General features: G+C 51.0%; 1 protein-coding gene across 2 annotated transcripts in view; it reads left to right on the forward strand.

Moving 5' to 3' along the window:
• HIP1 (huntingtin interacting protein 1) overlaps positions 1-14,661 on the forward strand; it is a 44,005-nt gene that overhangs the window by 6,736 nt on the left and 22,608 nt on the right. The gene's annotated exons all lie outside the window — the stretch shown is intronic.

Genomic DNA, 14,661 nt, shown 5'->3' on the forward strand with positions numbered 1-14,661 from the left:
TTGGAGTGAGTCCAGAGGAAGCCACAAAGATGTGCTGGGGCCTGGAGCCCCTCTGCTCTGGAGACAGGCTGAGACAGATGAGAGTGTTCACCTGGAGAAAAGAAGGCTCTGGGGAGATGTTAGAGCCCCTCCAGTGCCTAAAGGGTCTCCAGGAGAGCTGGAGAGAGACTTTGGAGAAGGGGCTGGAGTGACAGGACAAGGGGGAATGGCTTCAGAAAGACAGAGAGTGGATAGATACGGGATTCTGGGAAGAATTCCTGACTGTGAGGGTGGTGAGGCCTTGGCACAGGTTGCCCAGAGAAGCTGTGTCTGCCCCATCCCTGGAAGTGTCTAAGGCCAGGTTGGATGGCACTTGGAGCAGCCTGGTCTTCTTTCTAGTGGAAGGTGTCCCTGCCTATGGCTGGGGGTAGAACTGGGTGATCTTTAAGGTTCTTTCCAACCCAAACCACTCCAGTATTATATGCTATGTGAGTTCAAGCTTTCCTTGTGCTCTTTAGGCCCAGTGGGCCATGACTGCTGAGGTCTCCCCACTGATGCCATCCCCTGTTTTCTGGGCTCTTAGGAGGAGAGAGGGCAATTCCTGGGTTTCCCTGAGGTTCTGGCACAAGCACCTTGTAACACAGTTTGCACTTACGAAATCCTGTGTTCTTGTTCACTTCCATGAGAACATGGAAAAAACTATTTTCCAACCAGCATCTACTAATTCAAATAAAGCACAATGCCACAGGCTCTCTCAAGAGTGCTGAGCTGCTCATGTCTGTCTTTTATTCCAATAAAAGAGACAAATGGTAACAATAAGCAGCAAGTCTCCAGGCTGGCCCTGCTGAAAGAAGCCACTTCTCCCAAAGGATCCGTTTCTCTGATGGAAGTTTCCTCTTTCCTACATTGCAAGCACTTAGCATAGCAGGACTAAACACCCACCGGGGAGGGGCAAAGGCTGATAGTGTTAAACTGGGATTTAGTGTCATCACACATGTAGGAATGTGGTTTTTGTTGATGGAGTGCTAAAATTATTTTTTGTTTTTTAAAAAAGGAAAAAAGTTTAAAAGTTTTTCTTTTCAATTAGGTAAAAAGATACTTCATAAAGCTTTAGGGTCTTTACTTCAAACTTAAGGATAGTTAATTGGACAGAAACTGAGAAAGAAACAGAAAAGGTCTCACTTAAGTAATTTATTAGAAAAAGAAGATAACAAAAAGAAATAATTGTTTTTATGAAGTGTTTTATTAGGAGTAAGAGCTTTTTGTCTTAGTGTTTTTTTGGGTTTTTTTTTGTAAAGAGTTTTGTTATTTTGCTTTTTATTAAAACTTTTTTGTTTTCAACACTGCCACAGAAGCCATCCTGCTAATTTTATGCCATCTGAAGTAGCTGAGCTATCTTGAGTGTGATGTAGATCTTCAAGAGCTTATAGGACCTGGCTTGAAGACACCCCTATATCACACACAAAGCTGGCTACCAGTCAGACTAGGTAAAAATAGCATCTAAAATTGTGGATGTCTTGGAATAAAGTAGCTACAGATCAGCAGAATTTTATTAGTTTGCTCCACTGCCAAGCAGCAAAGGATCTTTTTCGCCTCCAGACTCGAGTATGGCACACGGGGGCAACCCAGGTCCCCTTGAACCTGAGTTTCATGGCCAAACCATCAAACCAGCCTGGCAACCTCCCTATGAGCTGGGTACAGCTAGAGCAACTCTGGACCTGCCTGATTCCTCAGTCCACAATGTTCCCAGCCCCTGGACTGGTACTTTCTGCATTAGTGGGAACAAATGTACCTTTTTGTTGGAGCACCAAACTTTCACAACCAAGGGGGAGGAGGGGATCGATGAGCCAGTGCTGAGCATGTGGAGGGCACAGGCTCCAGGACAAAGCTGATGGACATTCCCAGCCCAGCCCATGGTTGGGACTGACACCCTGTGTTGGCCTGAAGACGTTGTTGGAAGCCGTGGCCAGGGTCTGATTCTGCAGCAGATACAGAGCTGATCCCATTGTCATCACACAGCAACAACCACAACCACAACCAACCCTTAGGCCATGCTCTCCATTGGTGTGAGGCTTGGCAGGCTGGAGCAGTGTCCACCAAAGAAGGGACTGAGATTCTGCAGTTTGAAAAGGCAGCTCCATGTGCTAAGAGACTGTTCTAAAACATTGGGGTTAGGCTGGAAGATCTTTAAAGATCATCTGGTCCCAATCCCCTGCTGTGGGCAGAGACATCTTTCTCCAGGATCAGGCACCTAGGCACAGGAAGGCTCTTTTTAACTGCTGAAAAGAGCAATTGGCATCTTCTGCACAAGCCAGATATGGCCCTTAGATCCCCAGCCTGATCCTGGTGGAGTCACAGTTCATCCACAACCTCTGCATCCTACCTCTAAATGAACTAAATGCAACCTCTGCATCCCACTGAATAAAGCATGGATCAGCACTCTGGCATCTCCACGGGCTTGGCAGCAGGTCACACTGGTGCTGGCCCTCACCTTGCTGATCCATGGGCATCACAGAATCCTTTGGATTGGGAAACACCTCCAAGGTCATCAAGTCCAGCCTGTGACTGATTCCTACTTTGTCACCCAGCCCAGAGCTCTGCATGCCATATCCAGTCATTCCTTAGACACCTCCAGGGATGGGTACTCCACCACCTCTCTGGGAAGCCCTTTCCAATGCTGGACAGTGCTTTCTGTGAAGAAATTCCTTCTGATGTCCAACCTGAACCTCCCCTGGTTCAGCTTGAGGTGATGCCCTCTTGTCCCATCTGTTGTCCCTCTCATCCTGAACCATGGTTACCAAGTGTGCCAGCTTTAGGTTGCTCCATATGGACTACCCAGTCCAGCTCTACAACCCTTGGAACTGCTCAGGAGGAAGGTCCCACAGCACCAATTAGTGGTGTGAGGACATCTTCTGAGGTCTTAAGGGAATGCTGAAGTAGTGACAGAGGAAGACTGACTTTCTGGGTGTTGAAGAAGTCAGTGTAGGCTGGGAATGGCTGTGCCAGAAGAGGTGCTTCTTATGCACTATGTCAGTGAAGCCACTGAAGAACTCATCTCTTCGGGTGGTGCTGTTCCCAGTCAGTGACCTGATGGTGTTTTTCCAGCCAGGAATGTTTTGTGCACTTCACTAATGGGAATGAAATGTTCCAACAGTCTGCAAGGTTTGGCTGCTTCTGCAGAGATAAATACTTGTCTGGAGAGGGCAAAGGTGGGTATTCCTGAGTCTGCTGAATTTTATGGTCACCTGGAACTCACATAGTCCATCCTGTCCTGCAGGTGAGGCTGTTAACCCTTTCAGCAGCCTGGGGAAAGGGGAACTGTGTTTTGGTGGAGCTCCTTCCACCTTGTGATCCCAGGGGACACTCCATGCTCTGTCCCTGATCATCATGGTACCTTTGATCCTTCCCAAGCACAAGGAACCCAGAATTGTGTTGGGGTGATGGATGGGGCCAGTCCTAGACCTTCTCCTCACACAGGAGGGGTGACAGGTGGTGGGGTGCCTTGGGACACGGCACAGACAACATTTTGGTGGGTGGGATGCAGCCTGGAATTTCTGCCGTGCCCCACAACTTTCCTTCCTTGGGGGTGCCTCAAGAGGCGGGTTGAGCAAGACCCTCTCCTGGCTTTACCCATGCCCTCAACAGGAGGGCAAACTGCTCCCTTGTTTGTCGTCCTGGCTCTTGCAGTCCCACTCCAGCTCTTTTTATAGCTCGAGAAGAAGTGCCTTGAATTCTGAGTCGTCTTGGAGGCCAAGCACACAGGGAGGAGTCGCAGCTGGAAATAGGGCTGCTCTCTGCTCCTGCATTCCAGATTTTTTATTTTTTTAGCTGAAATGTCCAAATTTGAAGAGTCCCATTGCCACAGGCAGAGAACTGGGAACCATCCACATTTTTTCCATTCACACTGGATACTCTTTCTCCCTTGCCTTATTTCCAGTGCCCTCACACCAGCCACTGAGCCCCCTCGGAATGATTTTTCCCCGCAAATGGGGTCTGTCATCCCTGTCTGTGTTTTCTGTAACCCCCAGATTTTACCCTTCAACACAGCTGGTTTGGCAGGAGAGCTCCCTGAGGAATTAGTAGTGTCTGGGGGGTGGAGGAGCAATCAGGTACCAGCCAAAGCTTCTGAGTGGTGAGCAAAGAGCTCAGACTAAATATCCAGCAATTTCTGCCTATGGGGAGGGAAGCAAAGCTTTGGCAGCAACACAGACACAAATAAACCAGAGAAAATGAAAGAGGAGAAGTTGTTGGACAAAACCTGTGGTTTCCAGCCCATTATTATCTGGGATTTTTGCTGTGGTGCTATGCTGGGGCAGGGGCATGTGGACAGAGCTGTTCTGGCACAGCATCCCCAGCATCCTGGGGTCGGCTGCTCTCTCCCATAGGAGCAGGGTATAATTAACTGTGTCACATCTAGACTTTTCCATTAATCCCTTAATATCTGGATACCAATGTGGGGCACACCCTAGCTGCAGTCTCCCCTTTGAGAGTTCTTTTAGCACAGAACCACTTTGGTTCCCTGCTGCCCCTTGTCTATCAGCCTCCAGAGTGCCATGTGTGTGCACCAGCGTCTCTGTGAGCTGGGAATGGGGTATGCCAGGGAAAAATAGATCTGGGATCAAATCTGAAACGAATCTTTTTTCTAATCAGCCATCACATGGAAAAGACAATTGGCCAGTGTCCCCATTAGATCTTTTATCGTTTTAACTCTTTTCCCTCCCTTCCTGTGGCATTCACTAACTCTGGGAGTAGTTGCAATCCAACTTCTCTTCCCATCAGCAGGAAAAAGAAAATTTTCACATAGTGGGAATACTAAGAACTGTGGATTCCTATCAGAGGGGTAAAGTCCGTCAGACCCTTTCATTGGATAATAAGCAAATTTTGGGTACCCATTCCCAGCACCTCCAAGGAATTCTTTCTTTCCAGGTGCAGCAGGAAGTGCTGTGATTTCTGCTTGGGGAAATAGCAAGCATCTCATGAACAGGGTGTGTAGCCATGGTTGAAATCTTCTGCTTCTTCTTCCCATGGGTATTTCCATCTTTCCCAGCCCTGCAGGGTAATGATGGTGCTCAGGTCCTTCCACAGCAATCCTCAGCTGGTCCCACAGCCTGGGTGTTTCAGGACCTGGATATCTCTGAGTTGCTTCTGATAATACCATACAGCAGATTTCTTGCACGTTTTTCTTTATTTATCCTGAAATGTGAAAAAAAAAAAAAAAAGTCCTGATTCCCTGAACATCATCAGAGCACGAAGGATTTTCTCCGCAGAAGAAACTACTGCACTACTGGGTGCAGTTCCCACAGTCCTCGGGCCGGTGCCTGGCTTAGCCATCCATCACCTTCACAGAGGCCACTCTGATTCCTGTGGCTTTTGTGTCCCGGGAGCCTTGTCCCTGTGTCACTGGACCCAACCCTGTCACCTCCCAGCGCAATATCTGTCTAGCAGGAGGATGTACCAGGGGCAGGTGGGGGAATGGGGTGGGGGTATGAGGACCAGGGTGTCCTGGGCTGGGCTGACCTGACCTTGCCGTGGCTGACAGCTGCTGAATTGCTGGAAAAGATGGAAATTGGATCTGTTTAGTGTCTCTCAGAGCCAATTCCTTGTATTTGGGTGTCCCATAGGCCCCTCTGCCAGTGTCAGTAGTATTGTGTGTGCTCCTGTGATTTGCATTTGAGAGCAGAGATTTCCCTCCCACATTAAACCCCCTGTTTTCCTGGAATTACATGGAAATCCTGGGGCTGCCCCTCCCTCTGCCCTGATGAACTCTAGCAGGGGCATCCCTGAGGTGCAGAGCCCTTCAGGCACCCCTCTTCCCACCTTCATCCTTGTGTGGAAGATCCTGCTCATAAGGGCCAGAGGAGGCAGGGAACAGAGTGGCAGGCACAGCCATCCACCACACCCAGCCCATTCCACTGTGGAATTACACATGCGGGATGCCCCCCGCGCCACGGGGAACCAGTGGCTCCCAGCACAGGGGCCATCCCTGTGCTCCTGACGGAGCTGCTTCTTGTCATCTCTGCTTATTCCAAGTGCCTCTCATCCGTTTTCCCAATGCTTCCAGTAGGCACAGGCATGTTTTCCACACCCAGAGTTCGGTTTCATGCTCTTAGTGCCCCTCCAGCCTCGGTACTGGGGCTGGCCGGAGCAGAACAGTGCAACCCTTCTCCTTGGGCTGGGTGAGCCTAAGGGTATGCTGGCAGTGCTCCAGCCACTGGTGTTTATTTCCACACAAGGAAAATGAAATATTTATATGTCAGGAAGGGATTTTGCAGCCTTTTTCATGGAATCGTGCCTGCTATTCCCTCCTCAATCATCTCACACAGGCAGCAATAACACATGAAACACAGTTTCCTTTATGTGTCGGGTTTTTTCCACCTTGGGCTCCACCCTGGTTGGAGCAGAGATCCCTGCTCCAGCCCTGCCAGCTCCCCAGGCCCTTCTGAACCTTCTACCCAGGGGCATGCAACTTGCCAGGTGCTCTCAGTTATGGGCCTCTTGCGGGAGCATCACCTGTGCAGGAGTAGCCACAGGCACTGGAGAGGTGTTGGATGTGGGAGCAGGGACTACTAAAAGAGTGCAAGGAATGCTTGGACTTGCATAGCAGAGAATCCTGGAGTGGTTTGGGTTGAAAGGAACCTTAAAGACCATCTCACTCCACTCCTTGCCATGGGCAGGGACATCTTCCACTAGACCAGGTTGCTCCAAGCTCTACTCAGCCTGGCCTTGGAATGGGGCAGACACAGCTTCTCTGGGCAACGAGTGGCAGGGCCTCACCACGCTCATAGGGAAGAATTTCTTCCTAATATCCTATCTATCCCTGCCCTCTGGTAGTGGGAAGCCATTCCCCCTTGTCCTGTCGCTCCAGGCCTTTGTCCAAAGTCCTTCTCCAGCTCTCTTGGTGCCCCTTGAGGCAGAGGAAGGGGCTCTAAGGTCTCTCTAGAGCCTTCTCCAAGTGAACATCCCAAGGTATTCCAGCCTGGCTCCAGAGCAGAGGGGCTCCAGCCCTCAAGGTTCACCCATGGGGTTTCATCCTGGTGCTGGTGCATATGAGGGGATGCCAGGCAGGGAATTTACCGTGTCATTTTTAGCTGTCATTTGGACACCTATTTGCTCCAACATTTCCCCCTTGGCCTGAACTGGGCACCCCAGTCCTGCTGGGTCTGCTGGGAGGGAGAGCAGCTCTTGGCCCCTCTGCAAACCCACAGCTCTCCAGAGCGCATGGCTCCACGGCCTTTTGGGAAGGAGCTGTTTGGGACGTGGGGAGTTGGATGGGGTCTCGGTACTGGAGTGGGGGGAGAGAGCTGGGAAGTGGCCTCTGGTGCCAAAGCAAGCAGCCAAACCTGTGGGAGCACTAGGAGGAGACAGCATTGCTGTGAGCCAGCATTGCTTGCTCTGCTCTGACCTCCCCCTGCAACCACACAGCACATAAATAGGAACAAGCTCAGGGTTGGAAAGTGTCCCCAGGCTAGATGTATGTTGCATATTTCCTATAAATACCTCGACTGCTGCCTGTTAGCCAGAGGCAGGCACAACACCCACATCCCCCCCCCCACAGCCCCAGCACTGCTGAGGGGGCTGCAGGCAGGGGCTGGCCAGGGACTGGCCTTGTAGGACGTGATCTGGTGCAGGGAAAACACGTGCTGTGGCATTTCCCAACCTATTGCATCCAGTGGTTTTACTTCAGGCAAGTTTGTTCCCCCTTTGCTATGCATCTGCAACAAAACTGCTCACATTTAGGTCTTGTGAGAGATGCTGAGGTGTGTGTGCCTGTACTGGAGCATCCACACAGCCTCCTGCTCCCTTGTCAGGGTTCACGGGGATATTAAGCTCAGGAGAGGTGGGGGAAGCTCCTGGGAAGTGGTTATGGGCTGGGCACTGAGCTGAGCACCACACTTGGCATTGCCAGGCTCTGCTGTCTCAATTCAAGGGGCAAGCAAAAGCAGATAATTAAAGTGATTCCTCTGATGGGGCAATGGAGGGATCACCTAAGGCAAATGTTTGGAGATTCACAAGGGCCTCACTATGCTTTGGGGGAGGGAGGAAGGCACCTGAGGGCAGACGCTGAATGTGTTTTGGCACTGTGCTTAGTGTGAAGCCTCAGCTCCCCATTTATGAAGTCTCCAGGGCAGAACTTGGCAACTTTAAAAGGAAATGAGTGGGAGATGTGTTTTATGGCTTCAAACTGAAAGAGAGTAGGTTTGGATTGGGTATTAGGGAGGAATTCTTCCTTGCAAGGGTGGTTGCCCAGAGAAGCTGTGGCTGCCCCATCCCTGGAAGTGTCCAAGACTAGGTTGGATGCAGCTTGGAGCAGCCTGGGATAGTGGAAAGTGTCCCTGCCCATGGCAGGGGTGGAATGAAATGGGCTTTAAGGTCCCTTCCAACCCAAATCCCTCTGGGATTCTGTGATTTATCAACCATCTTCTGAGTCACTGGTGACATTGATCCAAGGAAGGGCTGCAATTAGAGAAAGGAGGACAAAGTTGGGGGTTATTGATGGGTGGGTCAGTGGACTCATGGCTCGGGGTAAACATCCCCGTGGATGGGGAGAGCTGCTGGGGGCATTGACCTCTGTAAACTTTGGGGCTTGCAGGGTGGTGGGTGATATTGAAGCTCCAGTCCACTGGAGCCCACGGAGGCGTCAGGTTTAGATGTGGCAGGATGAGCCAGTTCCCACTGCAGTTGTCTTCTTTGCTGACCCTGCTTCCTTCTTTTGGGTGTTGGCTCATCTCAGTGGTGTCAACGTGAGGCGAGAAGGAAGTGACACCACAGCAGAGCAATGTGCGCGTGCAAAGGAAGAGCCAGCCTGGGGTTCCTAGGAGGGTTCCCAGATAACCTGCATGTAGGGATGGGGCTGCAGGGGACCCAGGAGACATCTGCAGTGATGAGCAAGTTGTCACATAGAGCTGAAGTGTGCAGGTTTATATCCCACTGCCATGATTCACCTGTGCCAGCCCTTTACCTGCCTCATGGTTGAGCATTTCTTCCCCATCTCTAACCTGACCCCACCCTTCTTCAGTTTAACATCATTGTCCTGTGTGGGACCCCAGAGGTGCAGGCAGCTCCAGGGGGATCTCAGAAGATGCTTGGCTTTTTGGGCTGTCAGTACACATGGCTGCATCATATCCCATTTGTCACCCACCAGAATACCCCAGTCCTCTACAGGCTCATCTCCATCCATCCATCCATCCATCCATCCATCCATCCATCCATCCATTTATAAAATCAATGATGGCAGAATACCCTGAATCACTATGGAATCAGTGGATCCAGGATATGGAAGTCCTGCAAATAGAGATGAGAGGGCAATGTTGAGGACCATTGATGGGAGTTAATGGCCCTGTGGGTGGAGAGAGATGCTGAGGGTGTTTATCCTCACAGACTTCTGAGGTCCCTGCAGACCTCCCTAGTCTGTGCTGGCACTAGGGATCACCCTGGCCCAGGTCCATGATCTTGGCCTTGGCCTGACTGAACCTCATGGCGCTCCCATGGACCTACTGCTCCAGCCTGTCTAGCTCCTTCTGGAGGCCCTCCCTTCCCTCCAGCCCATTGATGGCACCATTCAGATCAGTCTCATCCTTCCTATGGGTTCCCAGCCCTACACACCAGGTAGGAAACAGGAGTTTCATCTGCCTCTAGTTTGCAGCATTGTCAGGAGCTGGAAGCAGCAAGGGGGGAGGATGTTGTTTATCCCATCCCACCTCTCTCTTTCCCTCTTGCATTTTTAATCCTGTTAGCATTGTATTGCTGCTCTCTGAGCTCCTGCTTACCTTGTAGCAGCCCCACTGAGCCATGTTCCAGAGGGCTGTGTGATTGCTGTAACACCAACTAGAATGGATTGAACAGGGAGCTAAAAATACCAAATGATTGATAATGGCACCATGAACCTGGCTTTTTTTGTTTGGTTGGTTGGTTGGTTGTTTTGGTTTTTCTGGGGTTTTTTTGTTTGTTTGTTTGTTTGTTTAAGAAAATCTCTATATTGACAGCTCAACCAAGTGGCTTCCTGTAAAGGCAGGAGGGATAATGGAGCTTGGCTCCCTCCCTGCTGGGCTAGCAGCAGCTTCACCCACACCTCTCTGTCCATGGCCCTGGGAGCCCTTCTGGATCTCCTGGCTGGTGTGATGAGAAAGGACCGCTCTCCTCCCTGCTTTCCATGCTGGTCTAGTCATGGTGAGCAGCTGGGGGAGCTTGGTGCTGAAATAACCCCTGGCACTCCATGCCAGCACAGCCCTGGGCACAGCCAACAGCCCTGGCCCTGTGCCTGCTTCAGCCTGATCTGCTTTTTCCTCTCGCTTTCACATGTCCAGGAAACTGCAGCATTACATGGATTTGAAAATGGCCTTGAGCTTTTTAAGCACTGCTCCCAAGCAGATATTTTTCCTAAATAAGGATTTGCAAAGGTATTTGGGCATTAGCTGGCCAGGGGGATTTCCAGAAGTGTTGGAGCAGCCAAATACCCTTTAAATCTGCCTCCATGCAGTGCAGGGTTGGGGCTGGAAGTAGCTGGTTCACCAGGACTGTGACCATTTGGGGACATTTTTTACATCAGCAGTGTCAGCATGAGGGTTTTCCAAAGGTTGTTCATTGATGGATCTCTTTGGAAAATCACAGTGGGCTGAACCCTGAGGGATTTGGCTGTACTGCAGTATCTGAGTCGAGAGAAACTCATCACACCTCCAGCTCCTGCCAATACTGTTCCATCCCTGTATCCTGACTAATCCATGATGTGGTGCTGGCAGTAGGGAGCATGCCTGGTGCAGGTCTTGGCTCTGTTTTGGAAAGACATGGAACAGTGCAGGAAAGCCAATTCCTGTTACAGTGTTCTAACATCCCACTCAGAGGAAAAACTCAACTTCCTGTCACCACATTGGTGGCAATGGCTTTTTTCCCCACTAAGTCCCACTGTCCCAAATACCCCCAGTGCCCAGCATTCACCCCCTGCTCCTAAAATGGAAGCTCCTTGCACAGCCAGTGCTGGTCATCCAGCTCCAAGGGCCAGACACCAAACCCAGCGTAACCCAGCCTCCACAGCATATTCGTCAAGGGAGTGCTCCAGGGCTGGAAAGCTGCTGGAAAAAACTGAAACCTGAAAAAAACCCAGACAATAAATAGTTTTCCAAGTGCTTGGTGGTTTCCCCAGTGAACCTGCTAGTCTTCCTAGAGCTCTGAAAATGCCAGGATCCTGGAGCTCCCATATCACAACAATGCTTCAGCAGCATTGGGCAGGTGTAAGCCACGGAGCAGGATTAGTTTATTGTGAGCTGGGGAGGTGGGTTTAAACTGCTGCTACACTGGAGGAGATGGGAAAAAATACCATTCTCTGAGGAAAATGAATTTAGGAGTCTGAATCCAAGGAGTTGGTTGAGCCCTGATTTGGTTCCTTCCCTTGGGGAAGACTTGGGAAATACAGAGAGATCAAGAAGGAGCAACAGATATTAGTCATCTAGGAGGGAGGCGGCTGCAGAGGAAGATGGTTTTTAGTGGAGTATTTTTAGACCTGGTAAAATGAACAGAAGGAGAGGAAAAAAGAGAGGAGGAGACCTTTGAGAGGCACGTAAATGCTCCCTGGAGCAGCTTGGCCCAGGCTTCCCACTCTCATCCTGAGCATCAGCTCAGGCAGAGATTTGCTCCAACAGAAATCAGAGATGTAAAAGCCAAAGCCTTAGGGAGCATTCCGAGGAGCCTCTCTAGGCTGCAATGACAAAAGGCCACACTTGCTGAGACATTTTACCCTAATTCCCATCATTTTAATGAGAGGTGATTGCTGAAGTTGAGTTTAAAAAATTGCTTGCAGAGCCTCCAGCAGGTGGGGGGAAATGCTGAATGTCTCTTCTTTTTTCGTCCATCGTGATCCAGGCTACACATCCCATCCTGGAAGCAGTCACAGAGCTGCGGGAGGGTGGGGGGTACTTCCAGGGTGGGGAAGAGGGACTTGCAGTGAAGCATCCAGGTAGATTCAGTACAGCCAGGGAGAGAGGAAGGATCTGCAGCTCTCCAGATCAGACCAGAGGATGATGAATGAAGGCCCTCAGAGGACAGGGTGAAGGAGGAGCTGCTTCCCTCCTGGTTCTTCAGGGAAGCAGCCCTCACTTTGCCTTCCCTCTTCCCTGTGGGAAAGGCTCCTTCCTACCCCGGTGGAGGCAGTGCCTGAGATGCCCTGCAGTTGTGCAGCAGCCCCATCAGTGCATCCCTCCTAATTCCCTCCATCCCACCTGGAGAGACTTGCTAGGGCCTCTGCAAGTGGATCCCAAATTGTTCATATAGGATGCAGCCCTGGAGAGATTTGCTGGAGCCTGGGATGAAGTGTGTGGGTTTGCACATTTGACTGGGATACTCTGTGTATCCCCTGCTCTTCATGAGAGCACGTGGGAATAACCCAAGAGCACCCTGGGGCCAGGAATGCCTCTTCACCCTTGTGTCCTCACGGTGATGCAGTGAACTACAGCAAGGAGCTCCCTTGGGAAGAGCATGAAATTCCTTCCACCTCAGTGGATCCCTGAAGTGGTGGGATCTATCCCCATAGGCTGCACCAGCCTTTCTTGAGCCCTGGATTGGTTGGGTGCTGTCATTCCTGCTTGGTGCTTCCAGCTTTCCTGGCTTCTCTGAAACTGGGGTTTCTCTTTGCTCTGAGGACCCCCCCAAAATTGCTTTTAAGTTAATTTCCAGATTTTCTCCTCGAGCTGCCTTGGCTCTGATTTTTGCCCCCTGGCTGAAGCCCCTCCCACGCTGTGAAGCCAGGTGGATTTGGAGCTCTCTGCCTTTGCCCAAAGTGCTTCCTGGTGGTGTCCAAACTCTGGACTTTGCCAGCTGGAGCAGCTCAGCCATGAGGAACCACACTGCAGCTATGGCCTCAAATACTTGGATGTCCTGGCTCTGCAGGAGGCCCTGGATACCTTCCCCCTGAGCTGAGCACTTTGTTCAGAGGGGAGCTGGTCTGAAAGCTTATTTGGAAAAATAAGGTTAATGATGATTAGCTGATTTTAATTTGGGGGATTGAGCAGGAGTGCTGGGAGCACAAAGCCTGTGAGTGGGGGGTGAGCAGTCTGGCATGGTTGCAAGCAGGTTCCAGTAGCATTACAGCATGTCACCAGTAACTATGAAAAAATTGATGTATCCTACTTATTATTTCAAAGGGTATTTTTCATGCAGGTGGCATTGTAGAGAAAGTCCCATCTATCCTGTGCATGTGGGAGGGACTGGGTTTAGTCTAGATCCTCTTTGGTTTTGGCTGTGCTCTTTGCATACCTGCCCTAAAGTCTCTTCATGCAAATGAGCCATTAGTACTTAATGACCAAGTGCTAATTGCAGCACTGTGGCCTCTGGAAGCTGTGGCTTGGCTTCTTGGTGACTTTGGAGATGGTGCCCTGGAAATTCTGGATTGCACCTCCAGCATATCCTGGGGCAGCGGGCAGCAGGGGTCGTAGCACTGAGTTCAGAGTAATGCTAAACCCAGCTAAGGGGAAATCAATTAATTCCACGATCCCTTTAAGCTGGGGGAACACTGTGCTGGGGGGCGGGCTGCATAGTGAGGATCCAAGCTCTCACTTTTCATGTTGAGAACACAGCTGGGAGTCACTCGCTGTGGGGCTTCACTGGAGGAAGGGCACAAAGCCTGGCCCCATGATGGCACCTGTGACAGGAGCAGGTACCTGCCCTGATTGCAGAGCATTGATCCGGGCTCGTTCCCAGGCTCAGAGCAGCATCCAGACTCTGCTCCCAAAGGAAGTTGGCTGCTGCTTGAAACCATCTGCTCTAGCAAAACACATTTAGTCCAGCAAAAAACCTGTGAGCTGTGTGCTCCGAGACAAGCAGTGCTGCCGAGCAGTGCTCCATCCATCTGTCCATCCCAGGGATCTCACAGGGCTTTAACAACCACCTGATGAAAACATGACCTGGATTTGACCCTACACTGGGATGAACTGGGTAGTTGTGGAGCTGGGTGTTGGGAGAGTGCAGGGGTGGCAGGGCTCTGTCTGCTTGGGGATGTGGGATCCTATTATCTCATTAAGAGAGGCCAAACCATCATCCCAGAGTAAGTGGCTGAGCTGTGACTAGACTGCAGTAATCCCGAGGGATTAGTGTGTTGGATTAGTGTGTTGGTTGGGCTGGCCCCACAGCAGCACTTTGTTCTTTGGGCCCTGAAGCATCTCCGCCGGCAAGCCAAGGGCCCTGGCAGTGCTTTGGGGTTGCTTTCAGGAAATTCACTAAGTGTCAGAAGAATGGTTTCGGTTTCTTTTGTGCCTTCCCATCAGAAAATATTCCTTGAGCACAAGGAGGAGCTGGGAAAAACCAAAATCCTCCTGCCTGGACACTTTCCTGTCCCCCGGCGAGATGGTCATGGTGGTCAGCGAGCTGTTCCTGCCTGCCCGTGGGACTGACTCCAGCCAGGGGCTTGTTACTACGCTGGTTTAATTGCTCTTGTTGTTGGAAGCAAGATGCTAGCAGCCAAATAGGCTCTGGAACAAGGGAACTCTGCAGAGGTGCCAGACAGACCCACCGGTGTAGCTTCACCCCCAGGCACAGAGATGGGGCAGGAGATGGGGCAAGGGATGGAGCAGAAGGGCTGACAGGGAATGAATGGATGAGGGGGCAGACAAAGGGGTAGGGAGTCTGACAGAGAGTAAGAGAGAGGTCTGGCAGTGGGGCAGGGGATGGAGCAGGAGGCCAGGGATGGGGCAGCAGATC

Source organism: Agelaius phoeniceus, chromosome 20, assembly GCF_051311805.1.
Source record: "Agelaius phoeniceus isolate bAgePho1 chromosome 20, bAgePho1.hap1, whole genome shotgun sequence".
In the NCBI taxonomy this organism is placed as follows: Eukaryota; Metazoa; Chordata; class Aves; order Passeriformes; family Icteridae; genus Agelaius; species Agelaius phoeniceus.